Source organism: Perognathus longimembris, chromosome 16 (genome assembly GCF_023159225.1).
Source record: "Perognathus longimembris pacificus isolate PPM17 chromosome 16, ASM2315922v1, whole genome shotgun sequence".
Classification (NCBI taxonomy): domain Eukaryota; kingdom Metazoa; phylum Chordata; class Mammalia; order Rodentia; family Heteromyidae; genus Perognathus; species Perognathus longimembris.
The window spans coordinates 29,371,322-29,385,184 of record NC_063176.1 but is presented as its reverse complement, the minus strand read 5'-3'; positions in this window follow the sequence as shown (position 1 = coordinate 29,385,184).

The window sequence follows — 13,863 nt, the reverse complement described above, 5'->3', positions numbered from 1 at the left end:
TGATACCTCTAGCTATAGGTCATGTCCAAGCTTCATAACCATCTTATCTTTATCTTTCCTTTGCCAACACTTACCAGGCCTCTTGCCTTTACTATCCCCAGAACATCAAGTCTTTTCTTAAGTTCTGTCCTTCCCTTGTAATCTAGATAGTATGTTCCCCTAGGAAACTGCCATATCCTAAATCTCCAACATCAATCAGGACATGGCTAATACACTAAAATTACAATTGCATAATGTTGTGCTCTACAAGTATATTTTTAAAGGCTTTTTCCTGAACTTTAATGAATAACTTCAGAGGCAAAAAAAACAGTTATTTTATAAGGAAATATAAAAAGAATAAACCATGGTTTATAACACAACACTAAATTAATACAAAATTAATCTTTCATAAATATTTTTTACTATAAACAGAATTTTTTTTTTCTTCTTGGGGGTCCTAGGGTTTGAACTCGTCCTGGGTGCTGTCCCTGAGCTCTTTTCACTCAAGGCTAGGACTCTACCAGTTTGAGCATAGCACCACTTTGGTTTTCTGGTGGTTAATTGGAGAAAAGTCTCATGGACTTTCCTTCCCCAGCTGGCTTTTTTTTTTTTTTATTAATTGAACATAAATTTTTTTACAAGGTGTTGTGCAAAGGGGGTGCAGTTACACAGTAGGGCAGTGTATACATTTCTTGCGATATCTTACGACCTGTTTTTCTATCCCTTGTCTAGGTCAGGTAGACATATATGCAATATACAATGTATCAAGAACATATACAGTATTCACAGACTTGGTCTCTACTGTCTCTCCGTCTCCCTTTGTTAACAGTCATATGTCAGGGAGATCATGCCTCTTTGTTTTCTGTGTTCTAGGCTTGTCTCACTCAACATTATTTGTTCGAGTTCTGACCATTTCCCTGCGAATAACAATATTTCACCATTCCTAATCGCTATGTAGTATTCCATTGTGTATAAGTACCATATTTTTTGGATCCATTCGTCTGTGGAGGGGCATCTGGGTTGTTTCCATATTTTGGCTATTGTGAATTGTGCCGCGATAAACATGGAAGTACAAATGCCTTTTTGATAACTTGGGTTTTGCTGTTTAGGATAGATGCCTAGGAGTGGTATGGCTGGATCATAGGTTAGGTTTATATTGAGCTTTTTGAGAAACCTCCATACTGTTTTCCAAAGTGGTTGTACTAATTTGCACTCCCACCAACAATGGAGAAGGGTTCCTCTTTCCCCACAGCCCCTCCAGCATTTGTTGTTTCCTGAATTCCGAGTATAGGCCATTCGAACTGGGGTGAGGTGGTATCTCAGGGTTGTTTTTATTTGCATTTCCTTTACTAGCAGGGATGTTGAGCAATTCCTCATGTGTTTCTTTGCCATTTTTATATCTTCTCTTGTGAAGTCTCTCTTTAGCTCTTTGGCCCATTTCCTAATAGGTTTATTGGGCTTGGAGGGGCTTAGTTTTTTGAGTTCTCTGTAGATGACTGATATCAGGCCTTTGTCTGTTGCTGTCTGTGCTGGTAAATATCCTTTCCCATATCGTTGGCTGTCTTTCTATTTTGGTGGCTATGACCTTAGCTGTGAAGAAACTTTTTAATTTGTAGTAGTCCCATTTGTCAAGTCTTTCCCTATTTGTTGTGCCCCTGGGACTCTATTCAGGAAGTTCCTTCCTGTGCCTATAAGTTCTAGTGTCTTTCCTACTCTTGTCCTTCAATAGTTTCAAGGATTCAGGTCTGATGTTGAGGTCCTTGATCCATTTTGAGTTGATCTTGGTGCATGGTGATAGGCTTGGGTCTACTTTGAGTTTTCTGCATATGGCTGCCCAGTTCTCCCAGCACTAGTAGTTGAAGAGGCTAAGTTTATTCCATTGTATATCTTTAGCTCCTTTGTCGAATATCAGTTGGCTGTAAGAGTGCGGTTTTATTTCTGGGTCTTCAATTCTAATCCACTGGTCTTCTGATCTGTTTTTATGCCAATACCATGCTGTTTTTGTTACGAAGGCCTTGTAGTAGAGCTTGAAGTCTGGTATTGTGATACCTCCTCCACTGCTTTTTTTGCCTAGAATTGCTTTGGCTATTCTAGGTTTTTTGCTGTTCCATATGAATTTATGGATTGGTTTCTCTATTTCAGTGAAGAATGTGGCTGGGATTTTGATAGGTATTGCACTGAATTTGTATAACAATTTGGGCAATATGGCCATTTTCACTATATTTATTCTGCCTACCCATGAGCATGGGAGGTCTTTCCATCTCCTTGTGTCTTCTTTGATTTCCCTTATTAGATTTTTGTAGTTTTCATTGAATAGGTCCATCACGTCCTTGGTTAAGTTGATCCCTAGGTACTTTATTCTTTTTTTGGCTACTGTAAATGGAATTGTTTCCATAATTTCATTTTCTGTTTGTCTATTGCTGGTGTACAGAAAAGCTGCTGATTTTTGTGGATTGATTTTGTATCCTGCTACTTTGCCGAATTGGTTTATTAGGTGTAGGAGTTTGGGTACTGAGTTTTTTGGGTCCTTCAGATATAAGATCATGTCGTCTGCGAATAGGGATAACTTGATTCCTTCCTTGCCGATGTGGATCCCTTTGATGTCCTCCTCTTGCCTTATTGCTATGGCTAGGGATTCCAGCACTATGTTGAACAGAAGTGGGGAGAGTGGGCATCCTTGTCTTGTTCCTGAGTTTAGGGGGAATGATTTAAGTTTCTCTCCATTTAATATGATATTAGCAGTTGGTCTGTTGTATATGGCTTTTATTGTTTTGAGGAATGTTCCATCTATTCCTGTTCTCTCCAAAGCTTTTAATAGGTATGGATGTTGTATTTTGTCAAAGGCTTTTTGGACATCGACTGAGATAACAATGTAATTCTTAATTTTAGATCTGTTTATGTGGTGAATTACATTGATTGATTTACGGATGTAGAACCATCCTTGTGACTGAGGGATGAAGCCTACTTGGTCATGATGTATGATTTTCTTGATCAGTTTCTGGATCCTGTTAGCTAATATTTTATTGAGGAGCTTTGCGTCTGTGTTCATTAGTGATATTGGTCTGTAGTTCTCTTTTTTGGTTGGATCTTTGCCTGGTTTGGGAATGAGTATGATATTAGCTTCGTAGAATGAGTTTGGGATTTCTCCCTCTGTTTCTATTTCGCGGAAGAGTTTGAGGAGTATTGGTATTAGCTCCTCACTAAAGGTTTTGTAGAATTCATTGGTGAATCCATCTGGGCCTGGGCTTTTCTTAGTAGGGAGGTTCTTGATTACCTCCTGTATCTTACCGTAAGTTATTGGTTTATTTAGTTGATTTATTTCTTCTTGGTTCAGTTTGGGCAGTTTGTACTTCTCTAAGAATTGATCCATTTCTGTAAAATTATTGTTTTTTGCTGAGTAGAGGTTTTGGAAATAGCTCCTTATGATTGTTTGAATATCGTGTGTACTTGTTGTAATTTTTCCTGTGGAGTCCCTGAGTTTACGAATATGAGTCTCTTCTCTTCTTTTTTTTGTGAGTCTTGCAAGGGGTCTGTCAATTTTGTTTATTTTCTCAAAGAACCAGCTTTTAGTCTTATTTATTTGTTGAATGGTCTTTCTATTTTCAATCAGATTTATCTCTTCTTTAATCTTTGTGATCTCTCCCCTCCTAGTCGTTTTGGATTCTGTCATTTCTTGTTTCTCCAGTTGTTTTAGTTTGATCGTGAGGGTATTCACCTGCTCTGCTTCCATTCTTTTAATGTGGGTGCTGAGTGCAATGATCTTGCCCCTCAGTACTGCCTTAGCTGTGTCCCATAGGTTTCTTTGTGATGTGTTTTCTTTGTCATTGTGGCTTATGAATTCGTTGATTTCATCTTTAATTTGGTCTGTGGCCCAAGTGTTGGATAGCAGCGTGGCGTTTAGCCTCCAAGAGTGTGTATAGGCTCTGTGGTATCCTTTGTTGTTGAGGGTTACCTTTAATCCACTGTGATCAGATATAATACATGGGATGACATCAATACTTTTGTATTTGCTGAGGTTCTTTGTGTGGGCTATGACGTGGTCTATTTTGGAATATGATCCATGGGCTGCTGAAAAGAAGGTGTATTGGGTCTCTGTAGGGTGAAAAGTTCTATATAGGTTTGTTAGATCCATTTGGGAAATGGTGTTATTTAGGTCCTCAGCTCCCTTACTAATCCTCTGGGTGTTGGATCTGTCTCTTGGAGAGAGAGGAGTATTAAAGTCACCCACTATGATTGTGTTTGCGTCTATCTTGCTTTGTAATTCTGTGAGAATTTGCTTGACATATGTAGGGCCTCTTTTGTTTGGTGAGTATACATTTATCACCGTGATGTCTTGATCCTGGATTTTTCCTTGTATTAATATGTAGTGTCCTTCTTTGTCTTTTTGAGTGGACTTTACTGAGAAGTCCAGCTTGTCTGAGATCAGAATGGCTACACCTGCCGTTTTGGTGGGTACATTTGCTTGGTAGATCCTGCTCCATCCTTTCATTCGAAGCCTGTTTTTGTCCCTTGCTGTAAGGTGGATCTCTTGTAGACAGCAGATGTCAACTTTTTATTTGCGAATCCATTCTGCCAGTCTACTCCTCTTTATCAGGGAGTTTAAACCATTTATATTTAAAGAGATCAAGGATAAGGGTGTTTTTTCTCCTTCCATTTTCTTGTAGGGCTGTTTTTTCCTCTTTTTATTTTCCTGTCTTTAGTGAGCTGGTGTTTCTGCTGGACTTTGGCTATTGAAGTTTCTTTCTGATTCTGTCTGTGTGTCTTTTACGATCTCTGTTGGCTGGAGTTCCCCTCTTAATATTCGCTGTAGGGCTGGTTTTTTATTCACATACTCCTTTAGCTCCTCTTTGGTGTGGAAAGATCTGGTTCTCCCTTCGAATGTGAACTCCAATTTCGCTGGATATTTGATCCGAGGTTGTAAATTGTTATTCTGGAGTACTTGGATGGTGTTCTTCCACTCACTTCGAGCTTGGTAAGTTTGTGTGGATAAGTCGGATGTTATTCGAATCCTCTTCCCATTGAAGAAAGTTTCCTTCTTCGCTTTGGCTGAATTCAGAATTTGCTCTTTAATCTTGAGGTCTGTAGTCTTGAATATTATGTGCCTTGGGGTGGCTTTCCTAGGGTCTGGCCTGCCAGGTGTCCTATAGGCTTCGGTTACCTGGATGGGGTCCCCTGTGAGATTGGGGAAGTTTTCTGTATTAACTTTATTGAGAACATGATTAAGCCCTCTGTTCTGATATTCGGCTCCTTCTTCTATTCCAATTATGCGCAGATTATATCTCTTGTCTTTGTCCATTAGTTCCTGGATTAGTCTGCCCTGAAGCTTCACCTTTTCTTGGAGTGTGGTCATTTTCTGGTTGTTTTCAGCTGCTTCATCGTCCAGGCGAGAGATTCTGGATTCTATATGGTCGACTCTTTGTGTTATGGTTTCAATTGCGGAGTTTATGGATTTCAGAGAGCTATTTATGGATGTCATATCAGTTCTGATCGTGGAAATTTCTTCCTTTAAAGAGTTGTATTTTAAATCTATTTTTTCATGCATTTCAATTCTCAGGATGTGGAGATTTTCTTTAAAGGCGGCTTGCATTGTATCCATTTTTGCTTCCATTTCTTTAAACGAGGCTTGCATTGTATCCATATTTTTTTTTTTTTTTTTGCCAGTCCTGGGCCTTGGACTCAGGGCCTGAGCACTGTCCCTGGCTTCTTCCCGCTCAAGGCTAGCACTCTGCCACTTGAGCCACAGCGCCACTTCTGGCCATTTTCTGTATATGTTGTGCTGGGGAATCGAACCTAGGGCCTCATGTATATGAGGCAAGCACTCTAGCCACTAGGCCATATCCCCAGCCCACCATTGTATCCATTTTTGTTTCCATTTCTTTCTTGGCTTCCTGGGTATGCTTCCAGATTTCTGCTCTAAACTCCTGGAATTGTTTTCTGATTTCATTTCTGACACTTTCGATCATTCCTGTTAACATGGCCTCATTTGCTTTTTTAGTCTCCATCTCCTCTTCAGTCGTGCTGCGTTTTGGAGCTGGCGAGTTGGCTTGCCCTTTGATGAACTGCCTTATGTTTCTTTGTGATTTGCGCATCTGGAGGTCTGTGTAGGTCTTCCCTCCCTCCTGTGTAGGCGTGTCTACGGCAGGAGGTGCTGTCGCTCTGGCCCCGCCCACCAGTGCAGGGTACGCCTACCAGAGCGGGCGCTGTCGCCGGGGGCCCCGCCCTCCTGTGCGCTGTGCGTCCACTACAACAGGCACTTTAGCGGGATATGCCTCCCAGAGCGAGCCCCGGGTTTGTTGGGTTGTGCTTGCGCCCTCCTGCGAGTCCGTTGGGGGGGGTGCGGTATGTGTGGGGGTCCAGTGGGATCAACTGTCCGGGTGTGGCTTGACACCCTCAGACCTCGTCTCCACTGCAAGGGGGGGGACGTGATCAGGCTCAGGTGACCCTGCTGGGCTGGTATTGCCCACCAGCGCCTGTGATTTTAGTTGTAAGAGTCTGCGAGGTCCAGGCTCCTTGGGTGGGGTTTGCCTTGCTGGCCGTCCCCCAGCCCCTGTTGGGAAGGGGGCGGGGCCAGTTCTTCCAGTTCAGGAACTTGTGGGGCCTTGGGGCTGCTCCACCCTTTCCCTGCTAAACTGACTTCCCAGCGCCTGATGGGGGCTCCCCGCCTGATTTGTGGGTTCTTTGTTCCCTCGGGGGTGGGGAGGGGGAGGGAGGGAGATCTAGCTTCTTTGTAGGGCTTGGGTCTCTGATAGCTGGTCTCCCGTTGGGGGAGGGGGTAATGGGGGACTCACAGTTGCTGCTTTGTGTGTGTGTCCCGTGCAGCCGTTGGCCCTTCAGGGGTTGGCGAAGTGTTGTGGTGGCTTCTCCCCCAGCTGGCTTTGTACCATGATCCTCAGGTCTTAGCCTCCTGAGTAGCTAGGATTACAGGCATGATCCACCTGTATTCAGCCAGCTTTCTACTTTTAGAAAGGATAAGAAAGTGTTTCACCTGAACCCATATTCACAAAACTAATCTCACAGCAATACTTGTAATAGTTTTCTAGGACAACTGAATGATTTCCACTAAAAACAGCTTTTAGAATCTCCAACTTAAAAACCAAAAATCTAGATAATTGTATAAACTAAGTTATGACTTTTTAGTCCTGATACTGGGGGCTTCAACTCCAGGACTTGTGCTCTAGCTAGGCAAGCCAACGCCTTTTCCACTACCACTTCCAGTTCTAGTTTTTGCTGGTTAATTTGGAGATAGGAGTCTCAAGTATTTGTTTGACTAAGCTAACTTCAAACTGTAATTCTCAGATGTCAGCTTCTTAAGCACATATGATTACAGGTGTAAACTACTGGCCCCCAGCATAAATTTCTTTTAAAAAGTTATACCCCATAAATGGAAAAACTGGGAGAAAGTGAGGGAAGGGGTGACATTGTTCAAAAAGAAATGTACTCATTACTTGACTAATATAACTGTAATCCCTCTGCACATTACCTTCATAGTAACAATAAAAAAATAAAAGTTATAAGCCAAATATGAAAGAATTTGTTTGATCAAAGTTTTGATACCAGGCGCCGATGGCTCATGCCTATAATCCTAGCTACTCAGGAGGCTGAGATCTGAGGATATGGTTCAAAGCCCGCCAGGACAGGAAAGTCTGTGAGACTTTTAGCTCCAATTAACCACCTAAAAACTGGAAGTAGAGATGTGGTTCAAAGTGGTAGAGCACTAGCTTTGAGCATAAAAACTCAGGGATAGAGCTTAGGCCCTGAATTCAAGCCAAATGACCCATTTAAAAAAGTTTTGAAATAAGTCTCTACTATAAAAAAAAGTTCACAATAGTGCTTGGCAAAAAATCAAAAGTATCTATCCAGCCAGTGAGAGGAGAGCACAAGGCAACTTCTTTGCATAACTAAAGAAAATAAAAATATTAATTTTTAAGAATCACACAATTACTAGGTCTGGCTTTGTGATCCCTAAGCTCTGAGAGCAAAATTATTACAACTTACTCTGAGATTATTCCATGTGTTTTTAGTGTTTTGTGGTGTTTTTTTGTTTGTTTTTTGCCAGTCCTGGGGCTTGGACTCAGGGCCTAAGCACTGTCCCTGGCTTCTTTTTTTGTCAAGGCTAGCACTCTGCCACTTGAGCCACAGCACCACTTCTGGCCGTTTTCTGTATACGTGGTGCTGGGGAATTGAAACCAGGGTCTCATGTATAGGAGGAAAGCATTCTTGCCACTAGGCCATATCCCCAGCCCCTTTTTAGTGCATTTTTAAAGAGAAAAATATAACCTAAGAGCAGCATAACTATCAAAAAGGACTGTACTCTATAACATGTATGTGTGTATACATATATTCAAAAACACTAGTGAAATGAGATAAAATTGTATTATATATTATATATGTTGTGTGTGTGTGAGAGAGAGAGAGAGAGAAAGAGAGAAAGAGACAGACAGAGACACCCAGAGAGAGACAGAGACAGTGTTGGGGCTTGACTCAGAGCATGGGTCTAGTACTCAGGAGGGTGAGATCTGATGATCGAAGTTTGAAATAAGCCCAGGCAGCAAAAATCCCGGAGACTACTATCCCAATTAACGACCAAAACAGCCAGTAGTAGAGCTGTGGCCCAAGTGGTAGAGCGCTAGCCTTAGCAAAAAAGCAGGGAAGCCAGGAACCAGTGGCTCACTCCTGTAATCCTAGCTACTCAGGAGGCTGAGATCTGAGGATCACACTTCAAATCCAGCCCAGGCAGCAAAGTCTATGACTCTAACCTCCAATTAACAACCAAAAAATCCTAAAGTGGAGCTGTGCCTTGAGCACAAAAGCTCAGAGACAATGTCCAGGCCCTGATTTCAAGTCACTAGAACTGGCACAAAAATAAATAATTAAAAAATTAAGAGTAGCATGGAAAGGGTATTAGAGGAGCAAGATGTGGTGGATTATACTTGTAATCACAAGAGACAAAGATTAGGAGATCATAGTTAAAATCAGCCTGAACAAGTTAGCAGGACAGCAATTATTTTTCTTTTTTTTTCTTTTCTTTTTTTTTTTTTTTGGCCCTGGTACTGGAGCTTGAACTCAGAATGTTTGAGTTTTCCACACAAGGTCAGCATTCTACCACTTGTGCCATACTTCCACTTTCAAGGTCAATGCTCCACTACCTGAACCATTCTGGCTTTCTGTTGGTTAACTTGAGGTAGAGTTACTCAGGCAAAACGCTGATCTTTAGATTTCCGACACCTATTTTGAGTAGCTAGGATGACAAGCATGAGCCACCAGCAACTCATGTGAGACTACAGTCTTTAGTGTGTGTGTGTGTGTGTGTGTGTGTGTGTGTGTGTGTGTGTGTGTGTACATATTAGGGCTTGAACTCAGGATTTGAGTGCTGTCCCTTAGCATTTTCATACAAGACTAGCTCTACCACTAGAGCCATAGCTCCACTTCCAGCTTTTTTTTTGGGGGGGTAGTTAATTGGAGGTAATTGTCTTGTGGATTTTCCTACATAGACTGGCTTCAAATTGTGATCCTTAGATCTCAAGTTTCTTGAGTAGTTAAGCATTATAGGAGTGAGCCATGGATACCTAGCTTACAATCTTAATAAATAATACTGTATGGTGGCACGACACTGATGTAATCTAAGCTATAAAAGAGACATAAGTAGGAGAATTTATCATCCTGGTCTGTGCAAGCAGAGGGCTTGAGTTCAGTCCATAAACACAAAAAAGTCAGGTGAAGTATGTGTAAGAAACTTCTTTAGAGGCAGAGACAGGCACAAGAGTTAGCTTTAAGGGCATCCCAGCAACATAGCCAGACTCTCTCAAAACAGATTCAGCCTGGTGCTGGTGGCTCATGCCCATAATCCTAGCTACTCAGGCGGCTGAGAAGCCACCATGAGATTCTAATCTTCAATATACCACCAAAAAAGCCAGAAGTAGAGCTATGGGTTGAAGTGGTAGAGTGCTAGCCTTGAACTAAGATAGCCCCCAGGACTTGAGTTCAAGCCCCAGCCCTGACTCGCATGCATACACACACACACACACACACACACACACACACACACACACACAACCATTACATTTATAAACTGTAAGTATGTTTACTCAGAGCTTGAAATAATGTATTACTCAGTGCTTATTATCTAAATTATCTAAATTATGAATGTCCTTATTTGGAGCTTAACTGATTAACTGGAGTAAAAAAAAGATTTGGCTTTAAGTCGTTGGATCTTTTTTAAATCAAGAAATGTGGAAGGGGCTGGGAAGGTGGCTTAGTGGTAGAGTGCTTGTCTAGCATGTATGAAGCCCTGGGTTTGATTCCTCAGTACCATGTAAATAGAAAAAGCCAGAAGTGGTGCTGTGCTCAAGTGGTAGAGTGCTAGCCTTGAGCAGAAAGAAGCTCAGGAACCGTGCTCAGGCCCTGACCTCAAGCCCCAGGACTGGCAAAAAAAAAAAAAAATGTGGTAAATAATGAATGAGACATACCTAAGTCTGGTAAGGAAGATGCATTTATAGACTGTTTCTGCAGCACAGTATGAGGAATGCCATAAGGAATAAAACAGTTTATCACAAAGTAATTGCCAACTTTTAGCTAATGTGTGTGTGTGTGTGTGTCTGTGTGTGTGTGTGTCTGTGTGTGTGTGTCTGTGTTGAGGGATGAAGCCAGGCCCTTTGCTAAGCATGGGTCTGGAGATGTGAGGTGTGGCTCAAATGGTAGCGTAGCACCTGAGTTCAAGCCCCAGTATACACACACGCAAACAAAAAACACATTCTAAGGTGACAAATCAGTAGAACAATACAAGTTGTTTCTGACTTACCATTCTATATTCTGTAGGTGGGTTAGGGTGAAATACAGGAGGATGCATAAAGGCTGCATAGAGAAAACAGACATTGCACAGCGTGTATTAAGGTGAATTGTTGATAATGGTTTTAGAAAATGAGGTTTCTAGACTATCTTCTTTCCTGCTAGTGTGTAGCATCGTTGAACCTCATTCTATGCCCTCTAAAATTAAACATAACCAGAACAGATATCTAAATATGACACCAACTGTAGTTTCAGCCTGAGAATGAACTCACTTTATCCACTAGCATACTTGCACTTATGCACATTTTCTTTTCTATCTCATTGTACAGTTTCCCCCAATCCAATTTCCTTGGGAGAGACCCCAAGAACATCTTTAGAGCTCCAGACAAGGCCTCCACACTTCTCTGCTTATCTTTGCACCAGAGTGAAGGAACATTTAGGACAGCAAGAAATTCAAACACAAAGACTAATGCCAGAATTTCCAGATTATACCAATGACTACTACTATCCAGCCCCAAGACATGCCTCATTGCATACACCCAGAAGCCCAGGCTGCTGGGTTGTGTGTGTGTGCATACATGTGTGTGCACTAGTCCTGAGGCCTGAACTATTTTTGTGTGTGCACAAGTTCTGGGTGCTGTCCAGAGATTTTTTTTTCCTCAAGGCTAATGCTGTACCACCTGAACCACAGATCTCTACTTCTAGGTTTTTTTGGTAGTTTATTGGAGATAAAGTTTCTCATGTACTTTCCTTCTGCCAGCTGGCTTCCAACCTTGCTCCTCAGATCTCAGCCTCCTGAGTAGAAAGGGTTACACATGTGAACCACTGGCTTTGGGCTTTCTCTGTGTGTGTCCGTGTGCGCGCGCACACGCGCGCTGGTACTGTACCCAAAACTTTGATCTTCCAGGCTTCAGCCTCCTAAGTAACTACAATTACAGGTGTGAGCCACCAGCATCTGGCTGGGCTTTAATAGCCTATTCTTACTAGGCACTGGTGGTTCATGCCTATAATCCTAGCCACCCAGAAGGCTGAGACCTGAAGGATCACAGTTCAAAGCCAGCCTGAGCAGAAAACTCTTTGAGACTTTCTCTAATTAACCAGAAAAATGCTGAACCAGAACTGTGACATAAATACACAAATAGTAGTGGGCCATCCATAAACAAGGAAGATGAGCGTGAGTGTGAGGCTGACTTCAAGCCCCAATACACACACACACACACACACACACACACACACACACACACACGTCCTCCTCCCCTTGGCTATGACCATTTCCTGAAGCAACAGTGTACCTCCCTCATTTTGCTTGGCAAAACTAGTAAACCTTATTTTGGCTTTCATTAATTGTGGATCAGCACTGAGATCAGGTTACCAAATTTTCAGTATCATAAAGACATTTCTTTCCCATGGCACTTCTAAACAGACAGCTGAGAAGAACATTCATTTGCTTCATCACTTGAGCTACAGCTCCACTTGTGGCTTTTTGGTGGTTAATTGAAGATAAGAGTCTCATAGACTTTTCTACCCAGGCTAGCTTTGAACCATGGTCCTCATATCTCAGCCTCCTGAGTAGGATTACAACGAGCCATGGTGCCAGTCTTCATTTTCATTGGTTTGATTGAAGGACTCAAAAGCCAAGTTACAAAGGTCAAGTGTGTAATTCTTATGTGTTTCTAGTAAATCTTTTCCTCTGCAAATCAATAATAAGCAGAGTGCAACACTAGAGATTAGAGGTGTGGCTCCAATGATAAGATGCCAGCTACTGTGGGGACAGAGGAGCCAAGTGTCCTAAGTTCAAGCTCCAGTACCAGCACAAAACAAAAAACAAAAACTTAACACCATTACACTTAAGTCCATTTTAAGACAGGTGTCAGTGTGGCTGGTGTGAAGTGCTTCCTCACAAGATTCCCAGCTCTCAGTGCCAGCACCTCTTAGACGCCGTCCAGCCTGGTACTGGACCACTTGCATTAAGGCAGCCAGAGCAGATAAAGGGATGCCACCCAGAAGGAGCTAGCACAGGTACCCCAAGCAAGATGGGTAGCTTCCCACCCTCCCCCTCCACTTCGCCTTGCTGACCCTTAAGGGGTGGGAACTTCCAATAATGGGCATTTGGTACAGTCACCTGGGCTCGGGGGAGCTCGGTGGCCCCACGCAACCGGTGAGTCCCTTAGTGGGCTCCTTGGCAGGGTCCCGTCTCCAGGCCCACTAATGCGCATTACCTGCCAAATCCCTGGCCAGCAGCAACAGCTCCAGGTGCAGCATTGCCACCGCCATTTTGGCTGCCCGGCCGTCCCGTGGACCGCTTCTGTGCGCATGGGGGCCGGGGCCGGTGTGTGGGGTCGGGCTGGTCCTGGAACTTGAATTCAGGGCCTAAATACTGTCCTTGAGACTTTGGGCTCAAAGTTGGCACTCTACCAAGTGAGCCATAGATCAATTTCAGGCTTCTTTAGGTGGATAATTGCAGATACATTTCACAGGCATTCTTTCCTTCCCCTGGCTTTAAACCACAATCCTCAGATCTCAGCCTCCTGAGAAGCTAGGATAATGGACAGGTATGAGTCATTGGTGTCCAGGTAATTTTTGTTTATTTTGTTTTTGTTGTCTGGGTGCTGTCCAAGATTTTTTGTTGTTGTTCCCCTCAAAGCTAGCACTCTACCCACTTCCAGCTCTTTAAAAATAAAGGATCACAGGGACTTTCCTGATGGGGCTAGCCTTGAACCATGATTCTAGATAGTTGCCTCATCAGTAGCAACAATTACAGGCATGAGCCACCTGTATTGGGCCTTTTTAAAAATTAGTATTACTTTTTGCCCATCCTGGGGCTTGAACTCAGGGCCTGAGCACTGTCCCTGGCTTCTTTTTGCTCAAGGCCAGCACTCTACCTCTTGAGCCACAGCGTCCACTTTGACTTTTTCTGTTTATATGGTGCTGGGGAATCGAACCCAGGGCTTCATGCATGCTAGGGAAGCAATCTACCACTAAGCCATATCCCCAGACCACTTTTTGTTTTTGTTTTTGAAATGCTTGCATCTAGGGCCCGAGTGTTGTTCCTGAAGTTTTTCACTCAAGGCTGACATTCTACCACTTGAGCCACAGCTC